This window comes from Vulpes lagopus, chromosome 6 (assembly GCF_018345385.1).
Source record: "Vulpes lagopus strain Blue_001 chromosome 6, ASM1834538v1, whole genome shotgun sequence".
NCBI classification, from domain to species: domain Eukaryota; kingdom Metazoa; phylum Chordata; class Mammalia; order Carnivora; family Canidae; genus Vulpes; species Vulpes lagopus.
The window spans coordinates 107,802,885-107,818,581 of NC_054829.1; the positions used below are offsets into that span (position 1 = coordinate 107,802,885).

The following is a 15,697-nucleotide window of genomic DNA, read 5'->3' on the forward strand; positions in this document are numbered from 1 at the left end:
AAGCATGAAAAGGAGCAGAGCATGAGTGAAAATAGCTTGACTAGAAAAGAGTCATATTGAGAGTGGAAGAAAATAAAGCTGAAAAAACAGATCAAGACAGAGTTATAGAGCCCGAAAATTAAAGAAAAACTGCACTTGATGTAACAAGCAATGGGATTTCTTTATAGAATTTTAAACAGGAAGAATGATAATAAAGGGAAATATTCAAAGAATGTCCTATGGCAGGAGACTGGAAGGAGTAAAAGATGACAGTAAAGGGCAAGTTAAAAAATTAATCTAATGGTTCAAGTATGAAATGATGATGAAGATCTAATCTGGAGTGGTCAGCATGATCATGAATCAGAAAAAAAAGGATATAGAAAACAATTAGAAGGAAGAATCAACATAATTTCATGACTAATTAGATGCAAGGACTGGAGCAGAGAAATGATGAGTCAAAGATGACTGGATGGTTTCAAGCATAGGGGACTGAGGAGATGGCGCCACATGAATAAGACTGAAGGAGGAAATGGTGGTGGGAGAACATGAGTTTGTGTTTAGGCATGTCAGATCTTAATGACTGATGAGTAGGACTTGGACTTGAAGACTCGTTTTCAGATGTTGAAAAAAGTGATTAGAAACAAGGGCACAGCATAGTAATGAAAGTTGTAGTTTCTGAATTGCTGCTGAAAAACATGGAAAGAGAGATAACAGGGCTGAGGATTTAGGTGAAGGAGTTTCCATAATAAGGATGCCTAAGATGAATGAGGAGGCATTCAAGAAATAAGGAAGACCAACCAGTTTCTTCCTTGTAAGGTGTTTGCAATTTACCTAGCTAAGCATCATTAACATGCATGAAGAAACATCAATGGAATTACTTATCTCAACTGGAATATAAGCTCCATGACGGCAGGAACTAGTACCTAAAATAGGACTTGGCATATTTAGAGAATTCTATATTTATTGAATTAATGAATAAATCATTGTACCCCATATGTCAGCAACTAGCACAATGCCTGGCAAATAGCTGGTGCTCAATAAAAGTTGTTGAACTGAATTGAATTAATAATTGTATCTTTACTCTGAAGAGATCTCATCTTAAAGTTGTTAATTACAAGATTCCAAACAAGTTCATTAAGAATTCAAAGAAAAGTGGGGTGCCTGGTTGGCTCAGTCAGTTAAGTGGCCCACTCTGTTTCCACTCAGGTCATGATCTCAGGGTTGTGAGATCGAGCCCAAAGTAGGGCTCCAAGCTCAGATAGGAGTCTGCTTGAGGTTCTTTCCCCCTCCCTTCCCTCACTCACCATTCCTCCCCTCACTCTCATGCACTCTCTCTCTCTAAAATAAACAAATAAATAAAATCTGGAAAAAAAGAATTCAAAGAAAGGATACATTATTGAGGCAAAAACATAAAATAGCATTGAAAATCTAAGTAAAAAAAAAGAAGGATGGGGAAAAAATAATCACTAAGTCACAGAAGCAGAAATGCATTTGAGATATCTGTACATCAGCTAAGAATTTTGATGTTAATGAAGGATATGAATTTAAAAATCAAGAGAAATATCACCACTTAGGTTGTGGTGCTAGAACCAACCACACACCTTCAGGACTGACTATAGGCAATAAGAGAAAAATGAGTTAAAGACCATACCAGGTCTGTGACCTGAGTGACTGTAAGAATGTTGGCAACAGAGAAGCTCAAGTGGAGAAAAAGATGTGTGTTTTAATTCCAATATAATTAACATACAGTGCTATATTAGTTTCAAGTGCACAATATAATTATTCAGCAACTCTACACATTACCATGTGCTCATCATGACAAGTGCACTCCTTATTCCCCATCACCTATTTCATTCATCTCCCCAGCTCACTTCCCCTCTGGTAACCATCAGTTTGTTGTCTATAGTTAAGAGTATGTTTCTCAGTTTATCTCTCTCTCTCTTTTTTCCTTTGCTTATTTGGTTTCTTAAATTCCATAAATGAGTAAAATCATATGGTATTTGTCTTTCTCTGACTGATTTATTTCACCTAGCATTATACTCTTGAGCTCCATCTATGTCATTGTAAATGCCAAAATTTTATTGTTTTTACGGCTGAATAATATTTCATTATATATATTCTACATGAGGAAGATGTGCTTGATTTGAAACATAGATGCTCCAAAATTTCCATTAGAGATAATTCGAATGAAATTCTTTCAAATGAGCTCAAGTGAAAATGAAACTCATAAAAATAAAATACAAAATTTTGTAGACATCAGGAAAATGAAAAATTGTACAGCTTGGTCACATGAAGGCATGCCACCTGAAAAATCAGAAATAAAGTTGACAATCCTTTTCTCAGCCATTACATTGCATGGCCTCACATGATACTGTATCTCTGGTCCATTTTCCAGCTAGTCTCTATAGACAAGCTTCCCCTGTTTTTACAAGGCATTTCTGTCCCTCCAAAACTTTTAGCTGAGACATCACTTTGGCTTTTCATGATGCCAACTCTACATGAACATCTGTACATTGTGTTTTCATTCTGAAAATAATGTAAAAATTTCTCACATTCTTTCACAAGAAAAGTCTTATCACTGCTCTACTTTTTTTTATAAAACCACATGAAGTCAATAATAAATTGTCTAAGCGAATTTATGTTTACTGCCACTTCAAGTATACATACTGATTAATTCTCCCTTTGATTTTATGCTCATTAATTTATTGCCTAAAAAAACTACTTTCTACATCCCATGTAATCTAATACAAAAATCAACAGATATTACTAACTGCCTTATTGACTACAATGGCCTAAATTTATTAGAGGAATGGATAGTCAGTGAAATGCCACCCCAAAGAGACAAGAAATATAAAGAAAGTGACAAACCTGGCTGGTTCACAAACAGGAATTTCTGACACTAAATAAGGACATGTTGAGAAGACAATTTTAATTTATTAAGCTACAAACTGTTTGCACAAATATTTTTTGGAACAAAAAGTACTTCTGTATTATTCTATAATTTGTGGTATGTGATAACATGAGGCCCAAAATTTAAACTAAGAGAAAAAAATCCTCCTCTAAAATATATATTAAAACTAGAGTGCCTGGGTTGCTCAATCAGTTAAGCATCCAACTTTTTTTTTTTTAGCATCCAACTCTTGATTTCAACTCAGATCATGATCTCAGGGTTGTGAGATCGAGCCTCACATTGGGCTCCACACTCAGTACAGAATGTGCTTGTCCCTCTCCCTCTACTCCTCTCCCCCTCCCTCCATGTTCTTTCTCTCTGAAATAAATAAATAAATAAAATATTTAAAATACATATACTATCAAACTATATTTTTTTTTTTATTATTTATTTATGATAGTCATACAGAGAGAGAGGCAGAGACATAGGCAGAGGGAGAAGCAGGCTCCATGCACCGGGAGCCTGACATGGGATTCGATCCCGGGTCTCCAGGATCGCGCCCTGGGCCAAAGGCAGGCGCCAAACCGCTGCGCCACCCAGGGATCCCTATCAAAACTTTATGTAAAGGTAGTAGTCACTACTAATGTTTAGTCCCTCTTCAAATAACCTTTTTTTCATTCTGCAAATACATATTTAATAACTAATACAGGAAAGAAAGCAAAAGACCACATTGATGTTTCCTAAATATGAAGAAAATAACAATTAATTAAAATAAGTTAAGCCCTTTGTCAACCATGGATCAAAATATACATATATAATATATATCCCCAAATAAGACCTGATTGTTGCTTTATAGTATTCCACAAATATAAAAACCCTCAACATTTCATTTGATTCATTGGTTCATTTATTCTATTTACCTCTTGAAAATTTCTAATATAATAGCCCATCTTTAAGGTGCTAAAATTTTTCTTAAGGTAAAACTTTATTTGGTTTAATAAAATCTTTCAAAGTATAGACAATTCTGTTTATGTCTTTTTTTCTAATTGCAACAGTAAGGAACACAGCTATGCGTTCCTATTTTTATATAGATAAGTGTTCAAATATGGGCTATGATATAAGATTTTTTATGTAAGATAGTCATCAAGTTGAAAATAGAGATTACCTCTCCATTTCCCACTAATATTCAGATATTGCTGGTAATTTTAATGCAACTACTCAATGTGAAAATTTCAATTATACTGTGTGAAAATATTTGAATTATGAACCATTCTGTGAAGTAACTCCGTAAGGCAAGTGTTTATTAGTTTGATAGATTCATTGTTTTAAGTAAGCATTTGATCAAGTTATAATATTTATATTACAATCTATTCTATGTCTTCAATTCCATAAATGTAGCTATGAAAAATCTTATTAAATTCTTTCATGTAGTTGCAATACCTGAAAAAGTCTGGTAATAACTCTGACCCTCTCTTTTCTAATCTGTTTGTTGGAGACAGTAAATCACAGCATTTTTCTGTAGGTTAAACTAAACAAGATATTAAAGTGCCTAGTACATAATAGATTTTCAGTAAATGTTTGCCTTTATTATCATAAAGTATTTCAGGGGAAGAATAAAAGCAGCATAATAACACCACTTTTAAATCCAGGCATTGAAATCACATGTATTCTTGGGCTGTCTTCTTACCTTACCACTACCTAGTAGCCTAGGTAAATCCATTGGATTCCAGTCATCTTAATTATGTATTTGACTCTACAGGCAGATACCAAACCAGGAATTTCAGGATTATGCACAAAAGCCATATTGATGACCTTAATTAATTTAAACTCAGAGAATGCAACTTCTGAATGAATTAACTGAGCCAAGATATTAACTCTTACAGGGTGATTACTTGCTTTTGACCTGGGACTGCTAGGAATATGATTTGGTCCTATTCCCAGACAGTCCCCAGCTTGTCTCTCATTTATATGAAGTAATAAATACATTTTTTCTTTCCAGTCCCCTTCTCCCTCCACTCTAATTTTATTCTCTAATATAATGGTAGACGGATCCTACCTCTCTAATTCTGCTAGCTATCCACTCCCTCTCCTTCCATACTTTACAATAAGTGATCCTCAAGCATTTACTATGCAACTTGGTCATCTGTTTCTATATTTCAGTAAACTGAAGATCTGGCTTTGAAGGATCCTTCTCTTAAAATCACCTCCCCTGGATCTTCCCATTGACATGTCCTACAGTCCAAGCCAGGACCTGGATGATATCCAGAATAGTGAGGCTGACCACTATAATTCTAGTATTTATGGTCAGAGAAGTGAAAATAATACAGGTCAGGATAAACCTTAAGAATCCAAAAACAAACAAAACTATCTGTAAGTATAATGCAAATGTTCTTAATAATGAGGCTCAGACAAATTGAAAATGAAAACAATTTTTATCCCCTGTAATTTAACACTAGTTCTAGGCTTCAACTGAAAATGTTTTCTTATTTTATAGCTTGGTAGAATTTTGATGAAATAAAGGGAAATGTTAAATACAATGTCCCCTCAAGAGCTAATTATCCTCAATGGTTTTTTAATAGGCCAGAGTATTAACCTAATTAACTCATCTTTCATGAACATGTTGCAGAAATGGGGCCTGTCCAACCACTCCTGCATATGTTCAGTTGCCTGAACATGCTTGTTTCTGTGGTTGAAACTCAAATTCTTCCTCCCACACAACATAACAAAAACTTTCAAAAGGTTAAGTATCTGCAAAGATCCATATTTATTTGATACGTGTTTTTCCTTTTATAAGACTTATATTTACTTATTTAATAGATTTCTTGTCTATCCTGGCACAGTCAGAAGTTTATATTTATGTAATCAGTTTCTCTAAGTTTGCAGAGTATCTATTACATGTCATTCAAAGCTACTTATTCGCTCAAGTTCTCTGTTTTTTGCCTAAATTCTGTAAATATTTTATGAAAATAAGCAAAATAGACTAAACAAAATCTATATTATATTTTGTGATTGTAGACTTAGTACAACATATATTTTGAGAAAGAGTTAAATTTGGTGAGAGCATAAGTTTATAGTTTCATGCTACATACACAGAAAGAGGCAACATTTTAACATTTATTTAAGTCTCAGTATTAAAAAGATTTGAGTAGATTCATTGATATTGAGCAATGTAATGGCAAAATAACACACACACTATATTATATGTCAGATCATGTTAGAATTCCACATGCATTATCTTTATTTCTCATAACAACCTTATGAAGTCAATCTACTGTTAAAATGCTCATTTGTTATAGATGAGAAACTGAGACTATGAGAGGCTAATGAATTTGCCCAAAGTTCCAAAATTGAGGATGAACCCAGGTGGTCTGATTCTAGATCCATGTTCTTTCCAGTAACGATAGAGAAAGAAAAGGAAACCAGAGTTAAAGTTGGCCCAAGAAATGTGCATTGAAAATTCTGTTTGATACAAAAAGTGAATCATAAGTTTGGCTCTGATTTTCTGGGAACCAAAGAAAGAAAATAACATAATCCGAAACAAAATCCACATTGCCCATAAACTAAAAGGCATATCAACAACTCAAAAAAAGATGGCTTTTCCTCTGGTGGACTTTATGAGAAAGAACAAAAAGTAGTCTAAAAAACAAAAACAAACAAACAGCAAAAAAATATGGCACCTTCTCATTTTCCCTTAAAGGTAAACCCAGGGAATAATACAGAACCTCACTCAAAGAAAGCATATTCATAATGCACCAAAGCAATACTATCCATATATGTATGTCCAATGATGTGGCTTGAATCCAGAATAAAATTTAAAAAACTCAAGGAATGCAGAGACTACATCTTCTGTCGGCAATATTCCCTGTATAACAACGTAATATCTCAGAAGTAATTAAACATTTAATGAGAGTCAGGAAGCAAATATTAATATTATATTCACCAATAAGAAGCTGAGATGTACCTTTTTTATCTTGCTGATTTAGAACTTGTCTATTTACTTAATTCTTCAGTAAACTAGAAGATAGAAATGACACAAAACAATTACAATCTAAGCTTCATCCTCCTCAGCTGTAAAATAGGGATAATAATAATACTCCCTCGTCTTCTTGCTTTGAAGATCAAATAAAGTAACATAAAAAGTTCTTAGTGCTTGCTCATGCTATACATTGATTAAAATGTTGACTATTAATAATATTTTAAAAATATTTATCATCCATATTTAGAAGCTCTGAGATGGGCCTTTCAAAGCTTCATGGAGCATAGCAAATTGAAAGAAGTATTTTGATTTAAGAAATTAAAAGTGGAATATTCATATTGTCCTAGGAATCAATTACTAGTTGAGTCAGAATATAACTGAAGAACTACAGGTTGATTTTGTGATCTCTGCCACTTTTTCAAAATATTATACATTAGCTTAAATTTTTGTGGAAAAAAATGATTGTTTTTTCTTTAGTTGTCTAGACAAAATTAAGCCCTTGGATCTAATAATAAAGTGAAGATATATTTCTATCCAAACAAAGACACCATTGAATCAAAGGGGGTCCTGAAATACTTAACAGGCACTAACCTACAACAGGTATAAACCAGTATATTCCAGCAAATCTAGGATATAGGTTCACCCTACCTACGCTTTATTTTCTATTTCAATAATAGAGAAAAGAATTAATGACTATGCACTATCCTATATGCAATTTTAGAGGCCAACTACGCCAGTATTTTTTGCAAAATCAAAGTTGCATTTCATTCAATGTATGAATCTCCAAAACAAATCAAGTATTACTAATTGTACTCAGATTCAAACATATTTTAACACTTTCTGCAAAAGTTGAGAACCTATAAAAAATTCTGATGGATTATGGTGCTCATTAGTTTGATATCATAATTGGTCATTTAGAAAATAATAATTGGTCACTTAATATTATTCACATCTATAATATCTGAATAATATTAAATTATTATTATAAATTATTAGTTAATATTATTTAAATCATATTAAATTTTGACGTATCTTTTTTTATTTGTAGAATTTATGGACAAATAAATACCCAACAAATTCAGTGACAATGTAAGCACATTTAATAGCTCAAACTTGTTCCATACCTTCTTTTTTTTGTTTCGTTTTGTTTTAGAAAGATATGTTAATGCAAGAAGTAAAAAAAGTGTTTCCAGATTCTTTAAAATTTTTTTTTAATTTTTTTTTTATTTATTTATGATAGTCACAGAGAGAGAGAGAGAGGGGCAGAGACATAGGCAGAGGGAGAAGCAGGCTCCATGCACCGGGAGCCTGATGTGGGATTTGATCCCGGGTCTCCAGGATCACGCCCTGAGCCAAAGGCAAGCGCCAAACCACTGCGCCACCCAGGGATCCCTGTTTCCAGATTCTTTAAATCAAATACTTTCCTTTCACAAAGGATATTTTTTTTGTCTTGACATCCCTCTAGTTTATTCTTTCTAGAGTCTTCAAATTCTCATTATCTCCTAAAAAAAAAAAAAAAAGAAAAAAAAAGACAAATATTTATCTATCTAACTTTTCAGATTAGTTTTTTTCTTTAAAAAATCATTATAAAATGAAAATAAATGAAGGGTTAGAGAAGAGGAAAGTTAAGTACTGGGCATTCTGAAATGTTCCTATGCAGAGTATGAAACTGTAATTAATATTTAAATAGAAGAGTGTGCCTGGTGGCTCAAAAAGTTAAGCCACTGCCTTCAGCTCAGGTCATGATCCCAAGGTCCTGGGATCAGGTCCTGCATAGAGCTCCCTGATCTTTGGAGAGCCTGCTTCTTCCTCTACCCCTCCCCCTGCTTGTGCAGGCTGTCTGTCTCCCTTTCCCTGTCATTCAAATATACAAAATCCGTAAAAAACAAAGACAAATAAATAAATAAATGGAGGAGGATCTTGTATGAGTATCAATAATAAAAATAATAATGGAATAAAAAAAATGTTCCAATTGAATGAAATTTTACTATGTGACAATATAAATTAATTGATAAGGAATTTCTAGAAGAAATTGATATTTCAAAGAGAAAAAAATGTAGCAAAAAAAGAGTTAACATGGAATTCTTCTTGTAAACTATGGATGCCTTTTTCCACTTTACTTCTAATCTTTGAACCAAGTAGCATTGATTCCATGCTCATTTCTTATAGTGTTGTTCTTCTCTGAGAATCTAAGTTCTGTAAGAGCAATAATTGTTTCTATACCATTATGTATCCTCAGGATATTATGCAGAATCTACCATTTAGTAGGTGCTCAATAAACATTTATTGGTTGATGAATTATTTGGGTTCCACACTTCAGCATTTAAAGTCCAAGATTAGAACAACCAATTTAAAAACCATTCTAATAACTTGAATTAATAATAGGTTTACTATGATCCATAAGTGTGAGGTAGTTTCAAAGCCTAATGCAATCTTTGGCTATGTTGGTATAGATAAAGTGCAGATCAGGGACTAGTAATCCTGTTTTATTCTGTACTCATCAGATCATAAATCCTAAAAAATTTTGACAAAATGGACTCAATTAGAAGAGTAAAAGAGGGTACTGAAACCCATAAATTAATCATTCATGCATCATTAAAGAAATTAGGGTAAGACAAGGTGGGACATATTCATCCTTTATTTTTAATCACCTTTATTTTTTTAATCACCTTTAAATACTGACTCAACTCTACGGAAGAGGAATAAGATACAGCAAGGCAAATTTTAACTCAATGTTAGAATAATTGTTTCAATAATTAGAGATGACAAAGAATGGAATTGGTTATCTTCCTTTGAGATGCTATGTTCTCTATCTGGATTGGTAAAGAGTTCTAGAAAGATAGATTCAACTCCATAGTATTTCTAAATTGCTATCATTTTATCACATATCTATATATGTAAAATATAAAATAGCTAAATTCCACTGTTTTATATAGAGCCTGCTTTATATAGAGCCTGCTCTATAAAGAGCCAAATATATATAATATTTGAATATAAAGTGAAATGTTTTTCATTATTCTACTATAATTTCAGAGATATACATCAACTAAAACAAAAAGAATTCTGTGACTGACTTCAGAAAGATGTCTGTACTTCTACAATGTTTATCACATGTACTTAGTTGTTAAAATCTGTTAAGATGGTGAATAAATAATAATTGGCATAAAGTCACTCTTTCTGAAGTACTTCTTAGGGTTTATTTCTATTTCACTGGAGCAATTAAGAATTTGTGATAAGCATACAAAACGATTCTCCACAACTTATGTCATCAGAGAAATGCAAATTAAAACAATGAGATACCACTACACATCTATTTGAATAGTTAAGATCCAGAACACTGACACCACCAAATGCTGGCAAGGATGTGGAGCAACAGGAACTCTCATTCATTACTAAATTACCAATAAAAAACATATATGTATATATTTTTTAGCATACATATTATATACATGCATATATATCCTTTAAAGGTATGTATATTTTAACCTCCATTTCACTTCTCTTTCCCTATTCTTGTTCATTTACCCTAGGAAAATCAATTTCCTATTTTATTTTAGATTTTCTTTGATTTATAAATTATAGGGAATACTCAAACTCCTGTTGAAAAGTGTTGGTGAATTAATGGAAAATTGCCACAAGGAAAAATGTCTTTAGTATAGAATTTAGATTTTTTTAATGCTATCAGTATCTAAAATGCTCAAAATTGCCTCAAGTTGCCAACATCACCACATTCTTCTTATCAAGCTGCCTCTCCTCATACCCTAATATCCAAAATAAAGAACCAAAGAGATGCATGATATCATTGTTTTTCTGTTTTAATTAGTTGTGCTGTTTTTCCTTGCCTGACCACAATCCACTATGAGTTAACTCTGATTTAGATTATTTTTAAAACCCAACCTTGTTTTCCTGTAAAAATGCGTATAGCTCATTTTAGTAACAAGAGTGTTCACTTAAATTCTAATTATAGCCACTGTTCCCTGCAAACCTTTTTTTTCTGCATAACAAACCATAAGTCGATCTTTTTCAGTTTGTGTCTTTGTAGTTTATGCTTTGCTAATGATTTTTTTCTCCTATGTTTCCTTAAATCCTACCAAAATAAAGTAAATTTTGTTTTTAACTTTTTTAAAAAAGAAAATATAGTGTTCAAAGACATCATAGCTTTCTGGTGGTATGTGTATGTTATATATTTATATATATATCATATATAATTTTTTATTCAAAAAAATTAAGTACAAAAATTAATTAAGTATTATACTAGTCAGTCTAATTTTTTAGCACTGGAAATACCCAGAGAGACTCTTAATCTGCTGGGTTAGTGAGAGATCTATGAATAGTTCTTATTCATCAGTCTCAAACAGACCGCAAAACTCAAGACAAAAAAGGTTTGAAAGAGGATGTGGCAAGGTGGTAAAGGAAGTAATTTAACATGTTCATAGGGCTCTTAAATAGTAGATTTTGAGAGGAAGGGAAAAACACCTTTCTAAGTTCCTTAGATAATCTCTTAAACATGCAAATAAGTGACTAAGAAAAATCAATGTAGCAATGGATGGGACATTTTTCCATGGTATTTGGGATCATGTTAAAGCCATTGGGAATTAAACCGAAATCTCAAGGGTCTCATCTACAAAGGTAGGAGTAAACGAAGAAGAGACCAAATGGCTGAAAAGACTACTGAGCTGGGATTTTAATCACTAGTACCATGTAAGATTTTCATTTCTTCCATTATGCCATAAGGGAATTAAATGATTTCTCTGTCTTCTGAATTTCATGGGCTCCAAGTGGATTTTAATGGATTTCAGATGATTTTATTACAGTGTCAAGAAAACAATTCACATTACTTTAAAGCATTAAATCAAATGGACAGTTTTACAGTCTATTTCATTCATAGACTACTATGACGATGCCACTCTTTGTATCCCTCCAAATCTCATCTAGAAATAACTATTCAGGACAATATTATGTTGACAAATTAATACAACAAGAAATTTACCTTTTTAAAACATTAATAATTTTTAATATCATATTCTAAACGTAATATCAAAAGAATGTAAAAGTATACCACCATGAAAGAAAATAACTATTCATTTTAAGTTGCTGAAAGTCAAGTTACAGATAAAAGACTCTCAAACTGATACTATTGCTAATTTCAGGGAAAAAAAGATTCAAGTTTCTAAATTCACAATATAAATGGAAGTGTATAGAAATGGTAGTTGCAAGAATAATGGTCTCATTATTAGTGGGCTTGTTGTTTTGAAGGAGACCATGTGTATTCAGCCAGATGCTATAAAATCCTGATGTATTCATTAATAATTATCACATGCCAAAATATCTATTCACTGAGTTAATCTTTGTGATAATATAAGCCATATTCTTGTTCTTAATCTATTAAGGAGAAAGGGAAGAGAGCAAGGTGATGATAATATAGCATTATAAATGTAATGGAAAAGTTAAGGAGCAATTGAAGGGTGCTTAGTCAAGAGTTGCTAGGGATGGGGAGATACTGGAAGTTCAGCAAAGTTTCTTGAAGAGTTTCTGCTAGGAGAAAGAGAGAGATTACTTACAAAGGTCTACATTTCCTGCTGGTCAACATCCAAACTAAAGCAAATAGATTCAATCTCAGTTTAAAATGATAATGCCAGATTAACACATTATGTGAAAGTACTAATATAACCAAGGCCATCAGACTTTGGTACATCCACAAACTTCTCAAGAAAAGGTAGTGGGGCACCTGGTGGTTCAGTAGTTGAGCATCTGCCTTCAGCTCAGGGCATGATCCCCGGGTCCTAAGATCTAGTCCCCACACCAGGCTCTCCACAGGGAGCCTATTTCTTCCTCTGCCTTTGTTTTTGTCTCTCATGAATAAGTAAAAATTAAAAAAAAAAGAAAAGGTGGTAAGTTGATGTTCCCTGAAGATCTAGCTCATACAAAGCAAACTATTAATATAGTGAAGTTTCTATATAATAAAAGACCAATAATTATTATGATATTTTAAAAGGATATTCAAAACTCTGTATTAGGCTATAAAAATTCCATATTTCAAAAGACCCATTGTATAACTGCAACCATTTTTTTTACATTTTTTTAAAGAAAGAAAAAACAAATTTGTTACTACCATTCATGGGTATTTTTAACATTTTTTCACTAAACTGTAATCAGACATTCATTGTTCTTTTTTTAAAAAAGATTTTATTTATTTATTCATGAGAGACACAGAGAGAGGCAGAGATATAGTCAGAGGGAGAAGCAGGCTCCTCACAGGGATCCTGATGTAGGACTCGATCCCTGAACTGGATCCTTTGCCCTGAGCCAAAGGTAGACGTTCAACCACTGAGCCACCCAGGTGTCCTATACATTCATTGTTCTTTCATTTTTTTTAAGTCATCCCAATATTCTGGCCAAACTTCATCCTTAACATATGTATACATATGTGTGTGTAGTTAAAAACATATAAACAAATACAGTAATGTTTATTAGCTACACCAAAATATGCCACCTGAGATTTGCATACATTTTAATTTTTGTTTTGAGACAGTAAAACTTTAGGATTTCAGTTTACAATTAAATGGAGTAAAGATGATATTTTCCAGTTATTTATGCAGTGCTCTTTATAACTCAATTTTTTAAAAAGTGGGCAAGAAAGTGGACGAGATTCTTACCATTCATCTCTGAAGCTTGATTAAACATCTTAATTAAACCATCACATAACAATGAATTAAGGAATAGATATGACAAAATATGTTTTATTCACATTGGAGACTATCTCACCTGTGGTTTAGAATGACTTCAAACTTTGTGACCTAAAATTTTAGAATGAAATATAATCAGACATGATTATGATTAACTGAGTTATCTCAGACAATGTTCAGTAGGCAGCTTGACTAAAACACAAAGAAATAGAGAAAATACTGAAAACTTTTTCTCACAGACTTCACACTGAATCCTAAGTTAGCAAGATTTTAAAAAGTGAATGTGTCCCTATCCATACTAAAATATTACAGAAAAACAAAGCTCCATTTCTAAAATAATTCTAGGGCTATAAAACATCTATGTATAAATGTGAAAAATGAAGAAATATAAGACATCAAAAAGATTAGCAAGTGTATACTAAGAGCGACAATAAATTCCTTTCAATAAATATGTTAAAGGAGGGGATATAGATATTCATTTAAAAATAAAACTAGATAACAGATTGCTACAGAAAATATTTCCTTTGGATCACAAAACAGCTCTAAAGCATTGCTAACATACATCTGAAAGATATGTGGGGTTTTTTTTCTGCATGTGGCATCTCATATCTGAAAGGAAAATAAATAGGAAAGATAAACATGATAGCCATGGAAAAAGAGGTATTAAGTGCAATTAACGTAAGATGTCCACCATGAACATCATACAATGAACTATGATCACTATGACCAAAAATGAGTCCATGGAAGAGTCACAGGAAAACAAAATAACGACAACTGCTAAGGGTTCTTTTAAGATATAAATTAGGCTACCATCTGCAGTAATATGATCCCCAAATCAAAACTTTTATATAATTTTCCTTAATTCTTTGGAATTTTAAAAACACAGTGTCTAAGCTTATATTTCAAACAAATTATAAAACAGAGTTTAAGGGAAAAGGTAAGTTTTAAAAGGCTGCAAACAAGCACATATATCCAGATGCTGGCTTCATACTCTACTTAAAAACTTTGCAAAGAGCTCCATCTACAGGCCATTCGTGATATGCCATTCTCCGTTAAAAAGATGTCTATTCCCATTTTCCCTAAACAGTTCCTTATGATTTGTTCTGTTTTAGCACAGAAAATGTTACATTGAGTAAATACATTGAATAAAACATAAAATTTTACAATTTTTCCTGTCACATTGTAATATTTCTTGACAGATGAGAGTATTACTCGAATATATCTATGTATGAAGATCCACCAGTGGGAGACCATTAGCTCCAGAGTTATTCCCTAAAGGGGTTAATTCTAAAGGAAGGCTAAAGGAGAAAAGAGTCTTTACACTTTCTTTCTATTTTTTTTTAATTTTATTTATTTATGATAGGCACACAGTGAGAGAGAGAGAAGCAGAGACATAGGCAGAGGGAGAAGCAGGCTCCATGCACCGGGAGCCCGACGTGGGATTCGATCCCGGGTCTCCAGGATCGCGCCCCGGGCCAAAGGCAGGCGCCAAACCGCTGCGCCACCCAGGGATCCCATACACTTTCTTTCTAATTTTCTAATTTTAGAAGCAACTTTATTTTTTTCTCCTTCCAATTTCTCAAATTCCTTAATAATTTAAGTTCTTAAAAATTTTTTACAACCTTGCATTGAAGCAAATTAGAGATACCTTAAGCCAGAAGCTCTTCTTTCTTTCTCCTCTCCCCCCCCCACCCCATTATTAAAGTCAGAGATAGTGAGAATACAAAAGAATCTGGAAGGAATTATGTGGAGCAAACAAATCCAATATATCACTAAATCCTGATTTTTTAATCTCTAAAGGCCTATCTAAGTCATTTGACCTCTTATGTCAAGGAGTGAGACACATCTCCAGATAGACCTGAATTCAAATCTCACGTCTTAAAATTACCATATTTATTCATTAGGCCGAGCAACTCGTGGAATCAGGGTGTAAGAGAAAAGACAGCCCTTCAAAGCATTACCTTTCATACCAAAGAGAGTAACATAGAGTGATTCAGACAACCAATATTAAATATTTACATACTTAAACAAGCATACAAGTCCACCACTGGCCACAAATTTTGACCATTAAAATCTCAAATGAAATTTTATGAACACAATGCAATGGCTTCTGTGAAGATATTTCCATATAAAGATTGCATAAGTAAAACAAGATGAATTTGATTC

At 32.8% G+C, this 15,697-nt stretch overlaps 1 long non-coding RNA gene across 8 annotated transcripts in view; it reads right to left on the minus strand.

The window, feature by feature from the left end:
- Positions 1-15,697, minus strand: part of LOC121493154 — a 399,396-nt gene that overhangs the window by 121,444 nt on the left and 262,255 nt on the right. Inside the window, exon 5 of one of the 8 annotated variants that reach the window (XR_005988390.1) lies at positions 8,127-8,347. The exons of the other annotated variants lie outside the window; for them this stretch is intronic. This is a non-coding gene — a long non-coding RNA (uncharacterized LOC121493154). Of the gene's footprint in view, positions 1-8,126; positions 8,348-15,697 lie in introns of those variants that run through there. 8 annotated transcript variants of the gene reach the window in all.